The sequence below is a fragment of the Odocoileus virginianus genome, chromosome 11, assembly GCF_023699985.2.
Source record: "Odocoileus virginianus isolate 20LAN1187 ecotype Illinois chromosome 11, Ovbor_1.2, whole genome shotgun sequence".
NCBI classification, from domain to species: domain Eukaryota; kingdom Metazoa; phylum Chordata; class Mammalia; order Artiodactyla; family Cervidae; genus Odocoileus; species Odocoileus virginianus.
The window spans coordinates 58,121,634-58,141,541 of NC_069684.1; the positions used below are offsets into that span (position 1 = coordinate 58,121,634).

General features: G+C 41.6%; 1 protein-coding gene across 9 annotated transcripts in view; it reads left to right on the plus strand.

Annotated features, from left to right (window-relative positions):
* ESRRG (estrogen related receptor gamma) overlaps nucleotides 1-19,908 on the plus strand; it is a 625,441-nt gene that overhangs the window by 293,931 nt on the left and 311,602 nt on the right. The window contains exon 1 of one of the 9 annotated variants that reach the window (XM_070474519.1): nucleotides 4,931-5,018. The exons of the other annotated variants lie outside the window; for them this stretch is intronic. The gene's annotated coding sequence lies outside the window, so the exon portion shown is untranslated. Of the gene's footprint in view, nucleotides 1-4,930; nucleotides 5,019-19,908 lie in introns of those variants that run through there. 9 annotated transcript variants of the gene reach the window in all.

Genomic DNA, 19,908 nt, shown 5'->3' on the forward strand with positions numbered 1-19,908 from the left:
TGGGATCTCCAAGAGAGGACCCGCTGCTTTTGCGTGTCACACAATGCCATCTTTCGGCAGTGGGACAATTGTATTTGAATTCTGGGAACTTGAACTTGATCTCCATACCAGAAGCTAGTTGACCCACGTGCCTATCAAACCATGATGCCTCGGGGCTGCCGTGAGCTTGATTGTTCATTGTCAGTTACTGATTATAGCTACCTCCAGAATGCATTTGGGCTCGAGAAGTACCGAATCAGTTCCTTAATCAAGAAGATGGAATTGCCAGGCTCCCCCGGACGAGAGGAAGCTGCAGCTGAGTTTTGGAGTCCTCGCTCATGGACAGGATGCCTTTACAAACCCACAGGTGCCCATTATACATCCTCTCTCTGTCACAGTGTGGTAAAGGCAATAGCATCATTTGATGACGGGTTTATTCTCTCCAGATTTCAAGATTGAAATAGAAAGACGACACCTGAGTGGAATTCCCAGGGCAGCCAAGCGCTATCCAGTCCTCATAAGATGCGCAAACGCAAGCAAAGCTCCGAAGAAGTCTGTTAGGGGATTTATTTCGTGGAACTTGATATTTCTTACATTTGAGTTTTACCCGATAGCTAATTAAAATCCAGGAGTAATATAATAACGCTGGGGCAGGACTGGAGCGAGGTGAATGGCATTGCAGTTCGCACGTGACCCTGACCTTGCAAGCTGAGTATTCATCTGAAGTAGGGGAATTCAAATTTTCTATTCTTTTGCATTGTCATGCCTCACGTTGATAAGCGCAGAGAAATGTAAATAAAAAAGACCTATTTCAGAACCTTCCGTACAACCTTTTTGTTTTATGACAAAAGACAGTTAATTAACATACTAGCAGTAAGCAGCCTTCCCAAACTCATGCTAATTATGTATTCTGTTGACCGTGACTCTAGTCATAAGGTAATTGGCTCCCAGCAACATGACATTTCAAATCATCTCTTGAAATTACATCAAAAAGCCAGCCTGTTTTGTTTTGATAGGGGAACAATCAATTTGATAAGTGGTAACACAGCTCATTGTTTCACATTAATTAGACTAATTGCTGCATGTTAGCCTCTGAAATAGACAGAACTTGGAGAAGACAAAGGCTGCGGCCTTTAGCATGCAGTGCATGTGATGGTTCCACTTGCTTGCACAGACTGTAGGCAGAAAGCAGAGCTGTTAGGAGGCTGCCTTGCGGGGGGCTGGGTGTTAACAGTGGTTTGATGTGTTATGCTTAATACACTGGCTTTCAATTATAGCATCCAGGTTCCAAGTCCCACAGAGGAATGAAGAGCTGTTTCTCAGCTAACCGGGTTTGGGTTAGATGGAATGTCACAGCCTTCTCTCCTACAAGGCTCAGGCATTCTTCTGTCCCATCCCTGCCAGGGAGGTCCAGCCAGCCCCACTTTGTAGTAGTCTGGGCATCCATGCCTTTAAAAATCAGACTGAAATGAAACAAAGCCAAAACAAAACCAAAGACCCAAAGAAAAAGATTTTCTTTTTTCCCGATTACAAAACAGTATTTTAACCTGCAGAGATTCAGCTAACTGTTATTGTGGAAACCTGACACTCCAGCCTGCAAATGCCTTTCAGCTTGACAAACTGTACCTTGGTTTCTCGTGGAGATCACCCACTTGGCCAAGTCGGACCATGTGATCTTTAGGACAACAGCACACGTCAATCTCAATTGGCAACAGAAAGAATTTGACTTGTGACCCGCCCGGACCTCTGATGGTCTCATAGGTTGATGAGATCATATTACTGGGCGTCTGATGCAATGGAACAGGACTCCTTTCCAAGGGAAAAGGCATCCAGCACTTGAACAACCCAGATGCACTGCCTCTGTCACGCTGACACTATCTGCTTATCCACACACAACTTCCAAAAATTGCTAGCTAACTAAACATATGTGCACATTGACTGCCTGTTGTTTGTGTACCTATGCGTGTCTCTACGGTTTTTATAGGTGAAGTGGGGAATTCATATAAATATTTCATCCGGCAGTTGCATATCATCAGATTCAAAGCGGTGAGATGGTAAATCATCTTGTTGGCTTTGGGCTGCATTTGACCTAAGAGACAAAGTCTCAAACAACAGCAGACTCTGCTAACAGCTCCCACGGCTCCATGCAAAGAGTAGTTTTCACAGGTTCAAGGTGTGGAAAGGACTTTTCTGTTTCTCACTAATTTTTTCAGCTTTACCAAGAGTGGTGTTGTCTTTGAACAGGAAGGACAGCCTATAAACATAACAGGTTTTTTTTTTTTTTCCATAAGATACACGGCTGCATCACACATCCCCAAATTGTAAGTACAACATTCCTCCATTTGTAAATGCTTACGGGTTTTCATTGAAATGACAGAGGGAATTATGACAGTGACATTCGAACCTGGCTTGGAAAATGAATTTGAAACATTTAAACGCCAATGATTTGCTTCTTTGTCTGAAGACTTCAGGGACAGGGAAGGTGGGGGGTCGGGGGGTGGAAGGAAGCTGCGGACATTGGTACCCAAGGAGAGCGTTTCAGTTCTTTTTCTCACGCCCTAAAAGGAATGATCCTTTGGCAGAAACTTCAAAGCACAAATTTGTGAGGCAGGTTTAATTTGGTCATTTAAAAAAAAAAAAAAAGTGTGTGGGGTAGCAGAGGCAAGCAATTAAATGACTGCTCCTACAAGTTAATACGTCTTCAACAGTCTTTTAAAAAGGTACAAGGATTTGCGATTTAAGTGCCCTAATGTGCTGTTTTCCCTGTAAAATCCCAGGGTTTATTCTGACGGTAAATGATGGAGAAAAAAAAAAAACCACCACCAAGATTGCAGCCCCTTAACATTCAGTTTAAGTGCTGGTTCCGCTCGCCTGAGCACACGTTGGAAGCAGCTTTGTTAGGATTCCAGCCGGCACCCTGGCTGTCACCACTGGTCCTTGTACAGTCAAGCCCCACTCCACGCAGAGCAAATCTTTGCTCAGTTAAGCGAGCGTCAGTCACCGGTGAGCTTGGCTGCCGGCCCAGGGCTGTTAGACCTGTCCCTGCTACACCTGAGTGAGATATTGACAGGACATTGCTACCCAAACAACAGAGTTGAGGCACAGGATAAAAAAATAAATTAATTAAATTGTCATGGGGCTGACAGAATAATTTTGAAAATGCCACTTACACATCCACTGTACAAGCTGAACAGAGAAACCACTGCTTCGTTTGCCGCGAAGTAGTGCCTCCTTTGGTGGGTTGCTTTTTTTCTTTCTTTCCTTCTCAGGATGTGGATTTGGAATCAAGAGGCGGAGGGGGATAGGGGCAGGGGGCGTGAGGAGAAAAGTACCAGTTGATGGTTTCCCTTGTTGAACCTTTTGGCCAGTTATACTCATAAGTTTGCATAAGGCCTGCTGTCTACTGAACAAAGCTCCCCCAACCCAAGACACTGTGGAGTAAAGTGACAAGGCTTGGGAAAGTAGGGAGAAAACTCTGACTGTGTGTAATTCTGCTGAGGAGAAAAATAAGGATCAGAGAAAATCAGGGACAGAGGTGGGGGAAAAAAAAAAGATGTAACGTAGGAATAGTTTTTAAATAGGAATGGCTGGCAGAGCTATTAATCACACACAACTCTAAGCTACAGGGCTTGTGGAGGCCTCCCAAGACCACAGGACAGAGGCTCCACAGAAAGCCCTGAATGCACCATCAAAAGCCCCCCACTTGCCCCAATGTGTAAGAGACAACCTGTTCAAATAAGCTAAAAAGTCGATACAAAAATCTAAGGAGTTTTAGCAAATATTTAGTCTTTGGTTTTCACTGTTGAGTTAATGGTCTGTTGTGGTCGTGGCAGTTCTTACTCTCATCCTAAGTAGAAAAAGTGAATTTCATTGACGGCGGTAAATGATTCAGGTCCTTCTGAAGCTTTGGAGGGAGGGGGAGGAAGGGGGAGGGGTGAGCACGCTGATGAACCTGAGCCCGCTAGCAAGGCTTTGTTTCAAGAAACTCTTAACTGGAGGCTTGCTGGGAGAAATCAGAAATTACTGTAGGTTCTGAAGATTTAATAACTTCTTTTAAAATAGAGTCAGGGTGAGACGAATTGAGAAAGTAGCATTGACATATATACACTGCCCGCCTGCCTGCCTGCTCAGTCACTTCAGTCGTGTCCGACTCTTTGCGACCCTATGAACCGTAGCCTGGCAGGCTCCTCTGTCCATGGGATTCTCCAGGCAAGAATCCTGGAGTGGGTTGCCATGCCGTCCGTTAGGTATATATACACACCATGTGTGAAGTAGATAGCTAGTGGGAAGCTGCTATATGACACAGGGAGCCCAAACTGGTTCTCTGTGACAACCTAGAAAGGTGGGATTGCACTGAGCAGGGGGGAGGGCTCAGAGAGGAAGGGGATATATATAAATATATATATGTAGTTACATAGTTGTGACTGATTCAAGTTGTACCGCAGAAACCATCACAACATTGTAGCAATTATCCTTCATTTAAATAATAAATAAAATAGATCCGTATTCTTATAATGTGTATGTGCTATCTGAATGCATAATTTCTCCTGGAAGTTATGGGATTTCTGCTCAGAGCTGTGTCTGTGTTTAAAAAAGAAAGGACAGCTCTGAGAGTGCTGGCATTTTGCTCCCCTCACATTCCCTTCTCGCATTCCTGCTAGAGGTAGATGTTTTGAGACTCCACGGACTGGTGTAACTGGAATGGTGAAAGGCAGTCCTTTCTATTTCTGTCTTTCACTCACAGCTATAAACACAGCCCCTGTGGCTGACTTTAGAGAGCCTGGACTTTCATGGCTCAGCCAAAGATGAACTCAGAGCAAAGAAATAAAATCACTTCGTTCCAAGTCAGTATTGAGTGCTCACTATAACACAGCATGGCTCAAGGCACTGAGGGAATATCTTTAAGATATATATAAGATCACTTTTTCCTCTTTTGTTCTTTTATCTTCTAGTATCTATCTGTGCCTCATAGAATTGCTGAGAAAATGAAGTGACTCTAAGGCTCCCAGCCTGGTGTTCTAGTCGCCATTTTTGGAACTGTGAGTTGTTTATCCATGGTAATAACGAATCATGGTGAACGTTTGAAATTTCCTTCTAATATAATCAGGGCCAGATTCAGGGACGTACAGCCTGTGTAGTCGCATAGGGTCCAATGCTCAGAAGGGCCGTATATTTGGCTTAATATTCTCCTATCACCATCTTGAAATTATTCATAATTTTGAACAAAGAGCCAGCCCCACATTTTTATTTTGCATTGGGCTCCCCAGATTAGGCTGCTGGTTCTCATAATTTGCTCAAAATTTCTATTTCTTTTCCAACTACAATTTTGTCTTTTTTTCTGTAAGTGCTATTTGTATTTTTTTTAATTAGTTTTTATTTGGGTATAGATGCTTTGCGGTGTTTTGTTAGTTTCTGCAATACAGCAGAATGAATCAGTTATGTGTTCACATACATGCCCTCTCCTTTGGATTTCCTTCTCATCTAGGTCACCACAGAGCAGTGAGTGGGGTTCCCTGAGCTGTATACTAGGTTCTCGTTAATTATCCATTTTATCCACAGTATCAATGGTGTATACATGTCAGTCCCAAGCTCCCAACTCGTCCCACCCACCCCCTCTCCCCCGTTGGTATTAATACGTTTGTCCATGTTAATGCACATATATGGAATCTAGAAAAATAATATGGAAGATCTTACTTGCAAAACAGAAATAGAGATCAACTACAACTCTGATTGGATGTTTTAAACTAGCTTTTGGCATTATCACCACCAAGTAACAATTCACTTAATTCTTCTCCCCCCCCCCACCCCCCCCCCACCCCGCCTTTATGTTTTCACTTTCTTGCCGCTGCCGCATTCCTTCCATTAATGCGCAGTGTGTCCCAACCATGCTGCAATTCCCAACCTCCCATGCCTCCGCACCCCATTCCTGAGAGGAGATGTGCATTAAGTTTTTCTTTGTGTCTCAGTGTCCTTCCTGTTCTTCCTGAATACAGCTTCTTTAACCTCCATTCAGCTCAATTTTTCCATGTCCCCAAACAGAAAACACCCTGCCTCGAGAGTGTCCTCTTATCCTCCCGGCACCTTGTTATATACCCACCTACTCTAACCGTAACCACTTCTCCAGCCGCTGCTCTGGACACTAAACTATTTGGGGGAATGCTGGGGAGGGGGCAGCTTTCTCTTTTTCAAGCCGGCTGCCTCCCTCCCTACTGATAAACAGTCGTTGCTCAAGCTGTTGACTGAATAAATAAACAACGAAACCAATGACCAGGGCTGCTAAGAGCACAAGTGACTGATTTTCCTCTCACCGTTGAAGCATTTTTTCTCCGCTTTCTTCCTGCAAAGTAGTTTTGAGCAACAGAATGCTGAAAATGCATGGACTGGAAACCAAAAGGGAAAAACAAACGGGGAGAAATGAGTTCCAAGAATTGGTGATGACCAAGAATTGTAAGAAATTAAATGGAAAGCATTGTATACCACACAATCAGTAAAATGAAATGCCTTTTGGAAGGTGTATTCTATTCAATAATATGTTTTTTTTCAATTTTTAATTTAATTTTATTTTGGAGTGTAGTTGATTTTAGTGGGGAGAGATAAGAAGGCCTTTTTAAGTGAACAGTGCAAATAGAAGAAAACAATAGGGTGGGAAAGACTAGAGATCTCCTCAAGAAAATTGGAGATATCAAGGAACCATTTCATGCAAAGATGGACACAACAGAGGACAGAAACGAAAAGGATCTAACAGAAGCAGAAGAGATTAAAAGGAGGTGGCAAGAATATACAGAAGAGCTATCCAAAAAAAAGAAGTCTAATGACCTGCATAACCACAATGGTATGGTCACTCACCTAGGACCAGATATTTTGGAGTGTGAAGTCAAGTGGGTCTTAGGAAGCATTGCTACAAACAAAGCTAGTGGAGATGATGGCATTCCAGCTGAGCTATTTCCAGTCCTAAAAGATGATGCTGTTCAAGTGCTGCACTCAATATGTCAGCAAATATGGAAAACTCAGCAGTGGCCACAGAACTAGAGAAAGTCAGTTTTCATTCCAATCCCAAAAAAGGGCAATGCCAAAGAATGCTCAAACTACCATACAATTATGCTTATTTCACATCCTAGCAAGATTATGCTCCAAATCCTTCAAGCTAGACTTCAACAATATGTTATCAAGAATTTCCAAATGTACAAGTTGGATTTAGAAAAGGGCGGAGGAACCAGAGATCAAATTGCATCTAGAGAAACATGGGAATAAAGAAACATCATGTAGAAAGCATGGGAATTCCAGAAAAATATCTAGTTTGACTTTGTTGACTATACTAAAACCTTTGACTGTGCAGATCACAACAAACTGTGGGAAATTCTTAAAGAGATTCAATATCAGACCACCTTACCTGTCTCCTGAGAAATCTGTGTGCAAGTCAAGAAACAAGTTAGAACTGGACGTGGAACAATAGACTGGTTCAGAATTGGGAAAGGAGTATATTGAGGCTTTATATTGTCACCCTGCATACTTAACTTCTATGCAGGGTGCATAATGCAAAATGCCAGACTGGATGAATCCCAAGCTGGGATCAAGATTGCCAGGAGAAATATCAACAACTTCCGATATGCAGATGATACCACTCTGATGGCTGAAAGCGAAGAGGAACTAAAGAGCCTCTGGGTGAAGGTCAAAGAGGAGAATGAAAAAACTGGCTTAAAACTAAATATTCAAAAAACAAAGATCATGACATCTGGTTCCATCACCTCACGGCAAATAGAAGGGGAAAATGTGGAAACAGTGGCAGATATTCTTTTCTTTGGCTCCAAAATTGCTGCAGACAGTGACTACAGCCACGAAATTAAAAGAAGTTTACTCCTGGGAAGGAAAGCTATGACAAACCTAGACAGTATATTAAAAAGCAGAGACATCACTTTGCTGACAAAAGTCCATATAGTCAAAGCAATGGTCTTTCAAGTAGTCATATAGAAATATGAGAATTGGACTAGAAGGAAGGCTGAATGCCGAAGAGTTGATGCTTTCGAATTGTGGTGCTTGAGAAGACTCTTGAGAATCCCTTGGACAGCAAGGAGATAAAATCAGTCCATCCTAAAGGAAATCAACCCTGAATATTCATTGGAAGGACTGGTGCTGAAGCTGAAGCTCCAATACTTAAGCTACCTGAGGCAAAGAGATGACTCATGGGAAAAGACCCTGATGCTGAGAAAGATTGAGGGCAGGAGACAACAGAGAATGAGATGGTTGGATGGCATCACAAACTCAACGCACATCAGTTTGAGCAGACTCCAGAAGATAGTGAAGGACAGGGAAGCTTGGCATGCTGTAGTCCATGGGGTTGCAAAGAGTCAGATATGACTTAGTGGCTGAACAACAACAATAGTTGATTTATAATGATGTATTAGTTTCAGATGTAAAGATGTAAAGTAATTCAGTTAGGCATACACATAGTCTTGTTCCAAGGTCTTAAGCGTGTTTCACTAGCACAATAGTTTATAAAATCGGAGGTTTATAAGCCTTTAACACGTGAGCCTACAAGACAATGGGGAACCCATAGAGGGATGAATTTGATGTTGGACAGAGATGTGAGTCCATAAATTATGTTGAAATTTGAATGCTAAATTTGCGAGAGCATGTAGTTTTCAGAGGAAAATGTCTGACTTTCATCAGATCCTCAAAGGAGCCTCTGGCCCAAAAGTAATTAAAGACCCCTGCTTTGTTGTTTTAATTTGAGAAAACGATGTTTCTTATTAAAATAGAACACTGTATATAATGACTTATCATTCATTGTTAAAGGAATACTTCCCCCCAAAATAAAATAAAATAAAGGGATACTTCCCTGAGTTTTAACAACTCCCCCCACATATACCCCAGTTTATCAATTATAAGTTTGAAAAGATGTTTCTTAAATGTCTCCAAGTTGTTTGAAATATTTCTTGCTTGCCTTTCAAAATTATCTGCATCGTTTCCCTGCTTTTCTCAACAACCTGTGTTCTTCGTGCTATTTGCGAATTCCTCAATGTTAGAAATGAGCCAGGAAAGGGCAGTTGAGAAAAATGTGTGAGCTGATAGCTAAGGTCGTACACTGCTTTTGTTGTTTTGGGATGTTTTTAGAATCTGTGTCATTGATGTGCTTGGAGCATGGCTGACAAGATGTTATTGGTTTCCTGACCACTGGTCAGACACCTGTGTTGAGAGGTGTTAAATTTTCAGTAAAATCATCTGTTTTATTACCTTAAATTTACCTGTGATGTTAGCTCATTTACAACTGAAATTTGGTGTATTTTTCTCACCTTTAGAAACTTCTGTTTCCTGTCTTTGTTTTATATATATCTTTTATATATGTGTTTTATGTTTTATAAATGTGTTTTATATACATATAATATATTTTACATACATGTAATTTTATTTGAAAGGTACTGAGATTCCTCCTCCCTGTGAGTAATAGATTACAGTAGTTTTATTTACAAATAAATGTGGGTTTGGGAGGATATCACATGGTTCTCAAGAATATCACATGGTTCTCAGGCTATGTAAGTGACAATTCTAAATTGACAACTGGGGTATTTGCAGTTATCATTACAGATAAATTTACCCAGTTTAGTAGAAAAATCTGGAATGCTTTTGTATTCTTTTTTCTAGTTTGTATGAAGGATGTAAGCTTTGACAAGAGTTCATAGGATACATTTTATCCTTTTGGTTGAGATTTTCCCAAGTTTTTGAAGTTAAAACTTCACTGTGATAATATATCTCAATGTTCTTGACTCTTTTTGATCATTACATAGCTTTCATTCCCTCTCCTCTGAATTCTTTCCACTGTCTAGAGTCTGAATTGAGAAGCCATTCATAATTTCTATAATCTCATGTTGTATATGGATTATGCAACATATAATTGTATAATCTTTCCCCTGAGATAAACTGTAAGCTCCTTGAAGACAGGGACCTGTGTTCTTTGTACTGACAATAAATCCTAGCAAGATGACAGACCCATTTAGTGCTTTCCATTCCTCACTGATTCACTGATTATAATGACCCCCCCTCCCACCCTGAGGAATCAGATCTAACATTTAAGTTGTGCTTCCACAGGCGTTGGTGGCATCTCTGGGTGTTTAAAGTTTGCTGGGGTAGATTTACTCCTGAAATACTTTCTAGACCTGAAATACTTTCTTAATACTTTCTAGAAATAACAAGATAGTGTGATGGTATAATGGGTAGAAATGCACGACCAATTCTACAGAATGTGAAATGTTTGCGAATGAAAAATCAGTTACATATTTACCAGAATGACTTAGGAGAATACCTTTTGCCCATTGTCAGTTCTTTGAAAAGGCTCTGATGGTACTGCAGTGCTTTAGGGTAACTAAGTGAAGGTAGCATTGACTGAGTCAGCTCTTGGGGAACAGCACACATAAGAGCTGATGGTCCTCTTAAACTAGCGAAGAATAATGGCTAAGAATATTAACCCTTTAGGGTTAGAGAAGATCTTGGACATTATATAGCCAAGCCTCTTCATTTTGTTGGTGAGGAGGTTGATTCCCATTTAGATGTCTATTCAAGATCATATAAGCAGTATTATTATTAGCAGTTAGTATAAGGCAGGCAGTTGCTTAAATGCTTTGTGTTTATTAACTCATGACCTCACAAAACTCCATGAGGCAGGTGTATGTGTATCCCCCTTGCCCCTCCCCACACTGTCCCAGCCTTAGGCCAAGCTCCCATCACCTCCTCTTAAGACTCAGGTAAAGGCCTCCTAACTGACTGTCTTGCATCCATTCCTTCTGCCCAGGAAGATGCTGCCTTTGGCAGGCTTAATAATTGTTTGAAAACATCTCTCTTCCCAAGGCACAGTCCTGCCCTTAGTGACCGTGTGTTGCTTGTGGATTCTCAGGAGACAGCCCCTCCTGGTTCCCCAGGTGCCCCCTTCCCCTTTCTCCCTTGCTCGTGGTTCTGCAGAACTCACCCCCACACTGCCTCCCCATCAGAGCTTTTGCTCATGCCGTCCCTCCATCAGGAATGTTCTCTCCTTTCCCTCTCTTTTTTCTATTTGTTTTTATTGGAGTATAGCTCCGTTACAATGTCGTGTTAGTTTCTGCTGTATAGCAAAGTGAATCAGTTCTATGTATAATATATCCCTTCTTTTTTAGTTCCCTTCCCATTTAGGTCACCACAGAGGATTGAGGAGAGTTCCCTGTGCTGTATCGTAGGGTTTCATCAGTCATCTATTATAAACTTGAGGTGTGTATATGTCAATTCCAATCTCCCAATTCATTGCATCTCCTCTTCCCCCATAAGTTTATTCTCTAGACCTATGTGTCTATTTCTGCTTTGTGAATATGGTCTTCTGTTCCATTTTTTCTAGATTACACATATAAGCAGTTTTACTCTTCCTGACTTACTTCATTCTGTATGACAGTCTCTGGGTCCATCCACATCTCTGAAAATGCCACAGCTTTGTTCTTTTTTGGATGAGTGATATTCCATTGTGTATATGTACCACATCCTCTTTATCCATTCCTCTGTTGATGGGCATCTAGGTTGCTTCCATGTGCTGGCTACTGTAAATAGTGCTACAATCAACACTGAGATGCATGTATCTTTTTGAATTATGGCTTTCTCTGGATATATTCTGGGTCATGTGGTAATTCTATTTTTAGTTTTGTTGAGTAACCTCCGTACTGTTCTCCATAGTGGCTGCATCAATTTATCTGTACATTCCCACCAACAGTGTAGGAAGTTTCCCTTTTCTTCACATTTTCTCCAGGATTTATTGTTTGTAGATTTTTTGATGATGACCTATCTGTCTGGTGTTAGATGATACCTCATTGTGGTTTTGATTTACATTTCTCTTAATTAGTGGCTTTAAGTGCTCAAAAAAAAAAAAAAAAAGAAAAGAAAAGAAAAAGAGAAAAATGGGTGGAAGACCTAAGTAGACTTTTCTCTTCTCTTACATCTCCTTTTCACGGACATATATCTCCCCACCAGATCTTAACTCAGAAGTCATGGCCTCCAAGAAGCCTTCTGTGACTCGTTAGCTAAATTAGAGGCCACTGTTAATAAGCTTTGAGCCCCTATATCCCTGGAACTCAGCACTGTTCCTAAAGTTAATGCAAGGCCTAATGTATAGCAGACACCACAAATTTGTTGAAGGAGGGAAAGAAAGAAGGAAGCTCTAAGACACCAGGAATAATTCAGTCTGTTTCCATCAAAAGAGTCAGGGTTTGTAGTAGCCATATCTGAACTGAATCCTCCTGTACTGCTTACTTATTGAGAAAATGCCTGGAATGGAGATCAAAGGCAAAAGACTAGTCAAAAGTGATGCTGAGAAAAATTCAAAATAATCTCTATGGATACTTTGCTCTGAAGCAGGAAGAACATAGCTGCCCACGTCTTAAGTATGGGCCCTGCATAGTGACTGCCTTCCCAGAAGTACCCTATGGAAAGAGGGATGGGGAAGAGGAACTGCACACTGGAGGTGGGGACAACTTGATAGATAAGACCTCTTCAAGGTGATCAAGGCCAGCCCCAACTGTGATAAATCATGTCAATAGTATGTACCATTGAGATGGTAGGACAGCACTTTACCTCTGTGGTCTTCTGGCCCCAAACCCATCACCCCAGTCTAAATACGCAACAAACCTCAAGCAAATCTCAGTGGAGATTCTGTTGAGTCCTTAACCAGAGCTCGATACTGTCAAGATCTTGAAAACAAGGCGTCCGAGGAATGTTAGAGAAACCTGAAGCCTTATGATAACTAAATATGATGTGACATCGTAGATGGGTCCTGGAGCAGAAGAACAATAGGTACAAGTTAAGAACATTTGAGTAAATAAGAAATTTAGTTAATAATAATGCATCAACAGTGGTTTATTAGATGTGACAAATGTACTCTTACTAATGTAACACGTGGAACGTTAGAGACTGGATACCAGATGTATGGAAGGGAGCTCTCTGGTACTATCTTCACAACTTTTCTGCAAATTTATATCTTTACTTACTTGGCTAGCACCAGGTCTTAGTTGCAGCACACGTGATCTTCGATATTCACTGTGGCATGTGGGATCTAGGATCTAGTTCCCTGACCAGGGATTGAACCCAGGCCCCTGTATTGAGAGCCTGGGGAGTCTTAACCGCTGGACCACTAGGAAGTCTCTGCAAATTTAAAACTATCCTAAAATTATAACTTTATTTTTTTTTAAAAGAAACCCTAAGCTGCTTCGGTTTTCAGGTTGAATGACTGGAGGAGAGTTAGTAGTGTCAAAAGACAGCCAAGAAGTCACTCAGTTCAGTCGCTCAGACATGTCCAACTCTTTGCAACCTCATGGACTGCAGCACTCCAGGCTTCCCTGTCCATCACCAACTCCTGGAGCTCGCTCAAACTCATGTCCCATCGAGTCAGTGATGCCATCCAGCCATCTCATCTTCTGTCGTCCTCTTCCCCTCCTGCTTTCAATCTTTCCCAGCGTCAGGGTCTTTTCGAATGAGTCAGCTCTTCGCATCAGGTGGCTTGGAGCATTAGGAAGCATGGAAGGGATTGGTGGTGACCTCAAGGTTAAGGGGATGCTAGGGCCTGAGGAAAAGGAGGTGCCAAAGAGAGTCAGGCAGGGAAAGGAAGGAATGGAACTGGATCGGAGCTAGGATAGACCACAGATGCCAGGGAAAGATTGTTTCAAGATTTGGAAACAATAACATCCGTAACATCTCAATGGACATGAATTCAAGCAAATTCCTGGAGACAGTGGAGGACAGAGGAGCCTGGGGTGCTGCAGTCCATGGGGTCATAAAGAGTCAGACACAACAATCCATAACTTAGGAGAAGAAATTGCTCAAATGCTTGTTCTATTCGCATTTAAAAGTGAGGCCCTAAAAAAGTGATGGTGAGTTGATGGCTTCGTGAATAGAGATCCTGAACGGGTTGCCTTTATTCTAGGGTGATTTTGTAGATCAGTTTTGTTGTTGTTCTTGAGAGAATCCCAAAGTGCTGGTGTTTGTTGGTCTTTTCTTTGGATCCTTCTGTTCTCTCCAAGTCCTCCAATGTCTTGCCTTGCGGATACACAATTGCCTGAGAATATTCTGGGCTCCTAGGGGTGGCGGGGGAGGGGGTGGTGAGGGTAATGCAGTCTTTCCTGAAATGCCCTTCTTTTCAGCAAAGGATGCTAGGTATACCCAATGCCCTTGACTCCTGAGCTTTCAGAGTGCAGAGTCCTGCTTCTTGTTGGCATCCCATTTTGTCTGTGTTTGCAGTTCACTTCCTGTGTCTCTCTTGAACATTTATTCCTCTGAACTCTGCTTTTCAGCTTCATGTACCATGGTTCAGTCTCAAGTATGTCTATTTTTATCGATGATGGAGAATGTGTTTCTGTTTGTATTGTTGTATTGCAGATAATTTCTAAGATGAAGGGGACAGAAAGGTCTTTACCTTCTTAAAATCAAAATTCCAGGATCCTACATTTAAAATCACCTTTGCTTTCTTATATATGTGATTGTGTTTTTTAAAAAGATGTTAAAAGTTAATTACACACTCTGATTATTTGTCTGTTTATTTTAGTGGAAAAACAGTTGTAATTAAGGAACAGAGCTGTCCTTTTATTTTTCCAAGTCTGTTGCTTTTAAAGTTTAGTCCTCAGAGCATATTACTTTATGCCTTTGGGGCAGTCCTCTCATTTTTGAGAGTAAGCAGTCTTTTGTCAAGTGATGCAGGAATCCAAGCTTGTTATCTGGAATGGAAATGAACTGAACCTTAGGCCCTTTCTTGTACCACCCTAGCTGGTTCTTTCCTCTTTTAATATTTTAGTGAATTTTTTAAAATGACAAAAAAATGATTCTGGCTCTTGGTTTCTTGAGCTATATTTGTTTGTCAGCTAGTTGAGGGTGAAGGAAAGGAAAAGACAGCTTTTCCTGAATCTTTTCTTTCCCAAAAGAAGGCTAGAGATTACCCAAGTTCGTGGTCCCTAAAGATAAAATTCATTCAATCCATGGAAATGATTTCCCAGTGAAATCCCATTTTGTTTTGTTTTTTCATTCATGCACCTTGAGCTTTTCTTTGGTAAAACTTCAAGTGTGCTGAGCAAAACCTTTGCTTTTCTTCTTGTACTCAGTACAAAGTAATGATAATGCTTACTAATATACATAAGTAATAACTACAGCAACTCTCTCCCAGAAGAGCTCACTGTCTAGGAAAGGGGTTTGTTATTGTTTAGTCTCTTAAGTCATGTTCAGCTCTTTGCAATCCCATGGACTATACCCCGCCAGGCTCCTCTGTCCACGAGATTGCCCAGGCAAGAATATTAGAGTAGGTTACCACTTCCTCCTCCAGGGGATCTTCTCAACCCAGGGATCAAACCCGTGTTTCCTGTATTGGCAGGTAGATTCTTTACCACTGAGCCACCTGGGAAGCCCTAGGAAAGGGGTTTAGTCAGTGGGAAAAAAAAATATGTTGCCCTGTTAGTAAATGTCACTCATGTCTCCTATGAGGCTTCCTAATGGGTGCAAGGAGATTAAACCAGTCAATCCTAAAGGAGATCTGTCCTGAATATTCATTGGGCAGACTGATGCTAATGCTGAAACTCCAATACTTTGGCCACCTGATGCAAAGAACTGACTCATTGGAAAAGACCCTGATGCTGGGAAAGATTAAAGGCAGAAGAAGGGAGTGACAGAGGATGAGATGGTTGGATGGCATCACCGACGTAATGGACATGAGTTAGAGCAAGCTCCAGGAGTTGGTGATGGACAGGGAAGCCTGGCATGCTGTAGTCCATGGGGTCGCAAAGAGTCAGACACGACTGAGCAATTGAACTGAACTGAACTAAATGGGTGCATCTTCATTTCTCAGTGTGGTAATGGGTTCTTGTACCTACTCTTTAAGCTGTGTTTTCCCAATAGGAATACATTAGAATTTGGGGGTTGGTGGATCTGGAGGGATGGATATGTCATGAATTATTTACAGTTCCCACCTACAGTCAAAACTGGGAAGGCGCTGATCCCTGCTTCTCCCCAAGCTGTCAAGTTACCAAGGGACACTTAACCTTTAGGAGTGGTTTCCTCAGGTTATCTTGAGAATTATTCTACTGTCCCGAGACCCAAGAGTTCCAGGAGCTTATTTTTTTCACACTTACGTCAGCCTTTAGTCTTTCCCATCCTGCTGTCATGTCTTAGCTGGCAAGGCCAAGTTTTAGTTTGTAATCATGAATGCTTATAAGGCAGGAGGCCAAGGCTTCCTAAATTGCTCACTGAGCCTTATTGCAAATTTATATTGAACTCTTAATGGTGGGAGCATTAAAAAAAAAATTGGACCTTTTGAAAGGTGATCTCATTTCAGATTTTTTTTCCCTCTTCTATATTCTCTGGGTTAAACCACATTATTAAAAAAAAAAAAAATCTTCAGTTAAGCCAGAAGTCTGGAAGTGTAATTGTCATTGAATTTACTTTAATGATAAAAACAGGAAGGAGATGATCATTCATTCAGAAAATGGTTATTGGATCTGCTGTGTCCTAAGGCATGCTACTCAACCTGAAGATGAATAAGACATGGCTCCTATCCTCAAGTCACTTAAAGATTAGAAGCAAACAAAAACAACAGCCCTACAGTGCCTGTTGGCATGCATTAAAGCTGCAGAACAAATTACTAGAAAATGTAATGGCTTAAGACAGGAGCTGTCTGTTACCTCACGGAGCTTCTGAGAGTCCAGAGTCTGGGAGCATCGTAGGTGTCTACTTCTGGTTCCGGGTCTCCCACGCGGTTTCAGTCAAGCTGGTGGCCAGCACTTAGGCTCTCTGCAGTCATGACTGGGCAGGAGGGGCTCCTTCCAGGTTCCCTCCTCTAGTCCCAGCTGGAGGGCCTCAGATCCTCACCACATGGGGCTGCTCGCGGTGAGGCAGCTGGCTTCCCCCAAAGCTCACAATTAGAGAGAGAGAAAAGGAGGCCAAAAGAGCAGCCACAGTTGTCTTTTAGAGTCCAGCCTCAGAAGTGACATGCCGTAATTTCGGTGGTGTTCTGTCGGTCACACAGACTGGTCCTGGTATAGTGTGGGAGGGGCCCATACAAAGATGGGGCTTCCCAGGTAGCTCAGTAGTAAAGAATCCACCTGCCAATGCAGGAGGCGCAAGAGATCCCTGGGTCAGGAAGAGTCCCTGGAATAGGAAATGGCAACCCACGCCAGTATTCTTGCCTGGAGAATCCCGTGGACAGAGGAGCCTGGAGGGCCACAGTCCGGTGAGTCATAAAGAGTCAGACATGACTGAGCGACTGAGCAGGGTACCCAGATACAAACATAGACGGGGGGTTTGAGGAAGGGGCCTCTAGGACACTTACCATCACAGTCTTCCGTCCAAACACGAACCTGCTCCAAAATTCCCTGGTGGCCTAGTGATCAGGATTCCAGGCTTTCACTTTCCATGGCCAGGGTTCAGTCCCTGGTCAGGAAACTGAGATTCCACAAGCCATGGGCCATGGCCAAAAAAAAAAAAAGTACTGATCTGCTCACTCTCCAAGATTAGCAGTGAACAAGTATGATAAAAAATATCCAGATGTTAACAACCACGCTAGAAAGAAAAGGGTTGTATTTGGAGATCGGGTGGTCAACATGAAAGATAAAGCTTGGCCAGCCAAAAGGGACAGCAGCTGAAAAATCTGTCTGGAAAATTTGTTAGACAGAAATTCTGAATTTTGTATGACATGACTTTGGTTTTGCAAAGGAAAGGATTTAAGGTCACTGATCATATTCCCATCAGCAGCAGACTACAAGCGATTCTTTTTCACTAAGGGATCACTGTGCCTTATGAAAATTGAAATGGGAACCTCAGGAGAGGCTGTACTTGAATGAGTCCCTTCCGTGGTTCCTGTGATACGGCATCAGAATCAACCACAGCCGACCAGTTTCTCTTTATGAAGCACTCTATTTAACAAACCAGTGAAGAGTTTGTTGTACGATCATCCGAGAAAAAATTTCGTCACCACATTTATAAAACTACTTCTGATTTGGGCTAAAGCATCAAATTCTGCTCCTTAGTTCTCCTCTCAAAGACTGAATTATTTTACATAAAGACACCTATTAAATAGCATTTATTCAAGCTGAGGAAATACACCAAGAGTACTCTATGCATTTTTCCTGTGGGCCTCCACCCCAAGTTTACTTCATGGATGTAAAAGATCTGATTTGTATCTCCCCCTTTCTTCTGAATATTTGTTTCTGAAGCAGTGGTTGAGGATTTTAAATATCAAAAACAGCTTTTCTCATGCAAATCAAAATCACAATGAAGTACCACTACACACCAGTCAGAATGGCTGCTATCCAAAAGTCTACAAGCAATAAATGCTGGAGAGGGTGTGGAGAAAAGGGGGGACCCTCTTACACTGTTGGTGGGAATGCAAACTAGTACAGCCGCTATGGAGAACAGTGTGAAGATTCCTTAAAAAACTGGAAATAGAACTGCCATATGACCCAGCAATCCCACTCCTTGGCATACACACTGAGGCGACCAGATCTGAAAGAGACACATGTACCCCAATGTTCATCGCAGCACTGTTTATAATAGCCAGGACATGGAAGCAATCTAGATGCCCATCAGCCGACGAATGGATAAGGAAGCTGTGGTACATATACACCATGGAATATTACTCAGCCATTAAAAAGAATTCATTTGAATCAGTTCTAATGAGATGGATGAAACTGGAGCCCATTATACAGAGTGAAGTAAGCCAGAAAGATAAAGACCAATACAGTATACTAATGCATATATATGGAATTCAGAAAGACAGTAATGATAACTCTGTATGTAAGACAGAAAAAGAGACACAGATGTACAGAACAGACTTTTGGACTCTGTGGGAGAAGGCGAGGGTGGGATGTTCTGAGAGAATAGCATTGAAACATGTATATTATCAAGTGTGAAACAGATCACCAGCCCAGGTTGGATGCATGAGACGAGTGCTCAGGGCTGGTGCACTGGGAAGACCCAGAGGGATGGGATGGGGAGGGATGTGGGAGGGGGGATTGGGATGGGGAAGACATGTAAATCCATGGCTGATTCATGTCAATATATGGCAAAAACCACTACAATATTGTAAAGTAATTAGCCTCCAACTAATAAAAATAAATGGAAAAAAAAAAACAAAAGAAAACAAAACAAAAAAAACAACAGCTTTTCTCTCCTGGTCTTGCCCTGCTTTAACCTGGCAAAAACCTAGGGAGTCATGGAGCAGAGAAGCTAAAGAGAGAGGAAGAATAAATGACATTGGTATTATTTTCTAGTACTGTACTTATGCTCAGAGTGACTTCCAATTCTTGCTTAATTTAGGACTAGATCTAGGGAAAGGGCCAGATAGAGGACATGATACGAAATGAGGTATTTAGCAAGCTGTGCATGGGTGTCATGGAGATAATGAAGAATTCTGACAACATGCTTCTGCTCTATGCATATGTGCTTGGATAGGTCCTGTTGGTCAAAATATTACTCAAATATTCCATTTCAAATTTAGATTCATATGCTCCTGGTAAAGTGCATAGTAGTTATAGGTAATGCCAAGTAACCTGACCTTCCCTCTTTGATCTTTAAAATATATTTTTCCTGTATTTCTTATACTAGGAACAAAAAGAAAATCTAGTTGACTGCAGTGCAACTAAATTATGATATTTTGCGGGAGAAAAAAATAGTAAAGGCTGGGTGTTCTAGTCATGCGTTTTAGCAAGGCATGTAATATGATACCGGGGCCTGAATTTTCTCCTCTGTAAAGTTATGAAGAAGATAAAGTTGATTTATCTGGGTTTTCTTAGGTCCAAAGTTTTCTAAAAAATAATTTTATACAGGCTGACTTTCTTCTGGATATTTGTAATTTTTATGCACTTTGCAAACAAAAAGTGCTATGCTTGTAAGTAAAACTTAGTGACAAAAAGTTTCTTTCTTATAAAGTCCGTTTCTAGATTGCTTCTGTAA